Below are 6,197 nucleotides of genomic sequence, written 5' to 3' on the forward strand. Positions count from 1 at the left end.
AGGAAGCTGTATATTGTGTATTTTTGTGTATTTTTTCAGTTTCTTATATTCTGATGCAGTGTTGTACTTTTTTATGTCATTGCCTGAAATAAATACATAAATGAATGAAAAAAAATGAAATGAATGTGACATTTTTCAAAGTTCCACAACTCCCACATTTTTCATCCGATTCAAACCGTTCCAACTCCAAAATATTCAGCCTGTTCCAAATTGTGTGCTCTCCTCCAACAATTTAAAAAAAAAAAATCTAGGATTTCCAAGAATTCCCCGTTTTTAGGGACATTTTCCCCATTCAAAATGAATTGTCCATTTTTTAAACTTCCACACTTCCCACCTTTTTCAACTGATTCAAACCATTCCTACATCAACAAATTCCACTCATTCAACTAACACTTTCCCAAGTTCCAAACCAAATTCCGTTTTTCCTGGAAATTCCAACTTTTCAACATTCAAACCATTCCAACATCCAAACTATTCTTACATTCATACTACATTCTGTCAGCATTTCAGTTCAACTTCAGCATTGGAGCATTCACACGCAATTCCTTCAGGAATTGCCACTTCTAGTTATCATTATTATTGTATATTTGGGTTGTAGATACTACTTTTCATAATGTATTAAACAAATATTCCATGTGAATACAATCATATTATATTAGTCAATGTGTTAACATGGTCAGTATAAGAATATGTTCTCAAGAAAATACTGTACATTTTTACACTACATTAAATATGGACAAAATCATCTACAAACTAAATATATATGTAAAATATTCTAATCAGTACAGTTGTTTGGAGTGACACAAAATAATTATGTTATTAGCAACAATATATCATTATTATATATTTGAGCTATGGTCGATTATTATTTATTATAAGTTTCATTTCATTTTTATTTATCTCCTTCATTGATGTGCATCTTTGATGGACAATTATAACACAATTATTCAGTTACACCGTTACACACCAATGCCTGAGAAGGAGCAGGATGAAGAAAAATCTTATATTTTCCTGCCCCCTTCACATAATACATAGTCTTACTTAATGATATGTGAACCAACAATTACATCCAAATATAACTCATTTGTTCAGATGTATTACCCACAAACTCTTGTCTATTATCTAAATAACTTCTTAGCCAGTCTAAAACTACTCCTCTCACACCAAATTAATACAACTTGGACAATAATATAGAATGATCTATAGTATCAAATGCTTTTTTAAGATCGATAAATACCCCTATAGTGTATTTCTTATTATCAGTTGCTGTTGCTATATCCTCAATTATATTCATTACAGCTGAAGCAGTGGATCTATTGGTCCGGAATCCATACTGGCTCTCACTCAACAGCATGTTCTTCTCAATAAAACTATCTAATTTTTTTACAAATATTTTTTCAATTATTTTAGAAAATTGTGACAGTAGTGACACTGGTCTGTAATTAGTGAATCTATGTTTATCTTCATTTTATTTGGAAAGGTCCCTGTTTGAAAAGAAAGATTAAAAATATAACAAAGAGGTTTGATGATACAGTCAATAGTCTTTTTTACAATTATCATGTCTATACCATCACTGTCTGTTGATGTCTTATTTTTCAGTTTTGTTACCACCAATACAATTTCATTTTCACTAACATCTCCTAGAAGCATGAACTGTAGCACTTTGCTTCCCCCTCTCCATCCATTCTGTATATCTTTATGTTCTCCAATACTCTCTGCCAATTTGGGTCCAACATTCACAAAAAAAGAATTGAATCCGTTTGCCACTTCATTCATATTTGTTATCATCTTATTATCCTCATTGATAAAATGGCTTGGTGGGTTTGTAGGCCCAGATGTTTTTCCTATTACCTTGTTCAGAATATTCCAAGTTCCTTTGATATTGTTTTTATTTTTTTCTAGTAAATTATTATAATATTCTTTTTGCTTGTCTCATTATTGTTATCAATTTGTTTTTGTAAACCTTATATTTCATTTCAGCATCCTTTGTTCTTACTTTTATGAAATCTCTATAAAGTTTGTTTTTCTTTTTACAAGCATTCTGTAGTCCCTTTATAATCCAAGGCTTTTTATTGTAGCTGTCTCTTTGTTTCCATACATTCGGACAATGCTTTTCATACAATGATAAATATATATTAAGAAAAGCCTCATATGCAGCATTTGCTTCTCCCCCATACACATCATTCCAGTCTGTTTCAAATAAGTCCTTCATAAACCTATTTATTGCCTCTTCAGTTCTTTTCCTTACATATCTATGAGTTTTTTCCTCCCTCTTTTTATCAATTGGACAGTCATAAGTAAGAAACACAGGTAAGTGGTCACTTATATCATTAATTACTAGTCCACTTTTTATATTATTTTTTATGTCATTTATAAAGATGTGATCAATTAACGTTGCACAATTTGTCGTTATTCTACTGGGTTTGGTGATCAATGGATAAAGCCCTCTACTATATACCACATCCAAGAAGTCTCTTGTTGATTTATTTCTGGGTGAGCTTAGCAGGTCTATGTTATAGTCGCCACACATGACAAATGTTTTCTTTTCCTTCACCTTACACAATAATTCTTCCAAACTATCATTAAATGCTTCTACTTTAGACCCAGGTGTCCTATATATACACGTAACAATAACATTTATCTTCTTTTCTATTTCTACCTCTACAGTTACACATTCAAATAAATCATCAATTACCACTGTCATACATTCCACGGGTCTACATTTCAATTCAGTCAACAAACAGGGCCACACCCCCTCCCTTCTTGTTTCTTCTACTACAGTGATACAACTCATACCCGTCAATGGAGAAATCGATACCTCTGTCTTTATCGATCCATGTTTCAGAAAGTGCTATTATTTTGAATTTGCCATTAAGAGTCTTCAGGTATTCGTCAATCTTTGAGAAATTTGCATATAAGCTTCTACAGTTCAAATGTATTAAAGAAAATGTATTATCTAAACTAACATTGTCATTGAATTGTTCCTCTGTGTAGTAGTCACATGTAGCATTGATTGAGTTGAACAGATGGTTTTCTGGGTCAACATCATTTTCAAAGTCATACAGTTTATAGTCCATGTATTCAGCTCTTGGAAACTTTTGATTCTCAGTTGTCTCACCTTCTCGCTGCGTAGCCTTCCCCGTCTCCAGCCAAGGATGAGCCGTGTCAGTCATAAGTCTAGCAGGTCTCATCTATATTGATCCCAGTCGCGGAGCTCTCGGATCATGACAACTTTGGCTTCTTCATATGGTCCATTTAGCCGAATCATGATTTTGCAGTTCCGTGTCCATGTTGCTTGTATCTTGTTTTATTTTCTGAGGATGCGTGCTTGTCTTGCAATGTCAGCGTTCTTCTTGGTAAGATGTTCATTGATGTAATTGAAATTATTACTTTACATCAGTGTTTTTCAACCACTGTGCCGTGGCACACTAGTGTGCCGTGAGATACAGTCTGGTGTGCCGTGGGAGATTATGTAATTTCACCTATTTGGGTTAAAAAAATCTTTTGCAAACCAGTAATTATAATCCGCAAATAAAGTGCCGTTGTTGAGTGTCTGTGCTGTCTAGAGCTCGGCAGAGTAACCGTGTAATACTCTTCCATATCAGTAGGTGGCAGCAGGTAGCTAATTGCTTTGTCCACCATTCTGGCGCCCTAGGCAAGATTTTAGGTGGCGCCCCCCCACATCGGCAGTGAAGTGTATATACTCACAAGAAACCGAATAGCTTTGTCTTTGACCTTTTTTTTTAATTAAAGAAAGCAAATTAACAATCAGAATAGTTAACAAGATTAAAAAAAAAAAGAATGAATAAATGAATACAAAAAATAAAAAATGAATATCTAACAATTTATTGTCATCTTTACAGTGAAATGCTGAATAGCAGAATGCAAAGTAACAGTATAATATATTATATGAGAATGTTATGTTATGATTATCTTTAACCGAATCACAGCAGTGCTCAAATTAAAAAACAGCATTCCCTCTCATGTGATATTGCTTAATTAACATTAATGATGTGCACTTTAACAACTAGGCTTACAAGTATACCTAATATATAAAGGGGTGGAAAAGTGACTATTACCTGCAGGGCAAACATTAGCTAACCAGAAGGCAATAACAATGTAAACAAAAAACACCTGCTTAAAAGATCTAATACAAATGTCTCTGAGGAACGCAAGGTGGGACCGTGGGAGTACTGTAATTACCTAACGTTACATTATTATTTTCCATAACAATTCAGCCCCCTCCACAATATTAACCCGACGTTAAAACAGAACTAGCTATTTATTGATTAGCAATTGCCGAATCATGTAACATTAGCTTAATGCTAAAAAGCCAGGTTACTATCACCAGTGTTGGGTTAGTTACTGAAAACCAGTAACTAGTTACAGTTACTAGTTACTTCATTTTAAAAGTAAGTCAGTTACTAACTCAGTTACTTACACCAAAAAGTAATGCGTTACTGTGAAAAGTAACTATTTAGTTACTTCTTCTTTTTTTTTTAAAGCTCCCATTAATGCCCTTTTAGCCTTCATTTCAGTACTGTTATTGCACTGGAGAATAATACAATGTGTTGATCAACTTGACATGCATTTGCATCACTGAACTCTGCTAAGCAATGTGGTCTACATACAACACACAAACAATGTGGTCTACATACAACACACAAAGACAAAGATATGTTTCAAAGGGCCAATTTGTTTTTGGCCAGAACAAATTGACAAAACTATTTTAAATAGCAGCAACATAACATACATAAGTAACAAACAGCATAATAACAGCTTAGCTGTAAAGCAAGAAAGGCACACACTACATACACAAAGCCTAACCATGCATTTTTTCCTCAAGGAATTCTGACACAAAATCATGTCTGAAGCCCAGAACACTCTACACATTTCCCCAGTTTTAGTTTACAGATAAGGAAAGATTGGCCTGGCCCTCTAGCATCCCTCTTTATGTTTGTGAACTTTATAGTCTATACATTTAGAGTGATGTGATAATCAAACACTCTAGAAGTCTAGAATGAAAGAGTATATAAGAGAATTGACAGCAATGTTCCCTCTAAGGTGCGCGCCTGTGCAATTGCACACTGCTCAAGCGTCCTCTGCGCACGGCAAATCTATGCCACGCACAAAATCAAATAAAAAAATAAGTGCATAACAATTTTCAACACACGGACACGACAGAGAAAACAGTTTTCGTCATCATTGTTCAAATATTGTAACGTCTGTCGAGACGCTTTGAGGACTTGAATTCCATCCATCACTTTACTGAGCAAAACTCTTTATTGTCGGCCATAAACACATCACCAAAACATTAGTAAAAAAATGATATCTAGCAAAAGTGGTAATTTTCTGCAGTACAAACCAGACCAAAAGCAACTTTGTTATATCAACAGCAGCCGCTCGCTCTTTCTCACTTGCGCCAACACATGCACATATGGCACTTAGCCAGTGATGCGTTTACAGCCACACAAAAAGTCGGACAACTCCAACACCACACATAAAGTGTCATTCCAGGTCGTTACACTATGATTTACCAATCAAATGTGTGCTTATTCTAGTGTCATTTATTAGGAATCTTAATTTATAAATATTAATCATTAAATGCTGTTAGTATATTAAATAAATACTAATAAAAATATATTAAGTTGCAGGAATGTACACATGATCCCCTGCTTACATCTCATTGTGCAACATGTGAATGTTTTAATGGGAACTAAATGCAATGTCTGAAAGGGGTACAAATTATTTCCAAAGCAGGACCTCCACCCAGACAAACAATACAAGTACACAGTTCATGAAAAACAATATTTGTTGTTATTGTCATTGTAAGTGGGCCTAAACACTTATATTAGAAATGGAAATGACTGCTGTCATTTGATTATAATAATAAGAGAATGTTGTCTGTCTATCTGTGTTGGCCCTGCGATGGGTGGGGACTTGTCCAGGGTGTACCCCGCCTTCCGCCTGAATGCAGCTGAGATAGGCTCCAGCGACCCCGAAAGGGACAAGCGGTAAAAAATGGATGGATGGATGGAGATTAAAGTTTTTATTTAGTCAGGTTTGGGACAGGTGTGCTGCTGGTGTAGCCACAGTGTGCACGTCTGATGTTGCTCACATGGGCTCCACTCAATGCTCAGGGAGTTTTTGCGTTTGCTCACACACATGAACACTTACAGGGAACATTGATTGACAGA

The sequence above is a fragment of the Entelurus aequoreus genome, linkage group LG15 (genome assembly GCF_033978785.1).
Source record: "Entelurus aequoreus isolate RoL-2023_Sb linkage group LG15, RoL_Eaeq_v1.1, whole genome shotgun sequence".
Lineage (NCBI taxonomy): Eukaryota > Metazoa > Chordata > Actinopteri > Syngnathiformes > Syngnathidae > Entelurus > Entelurus aequoreus.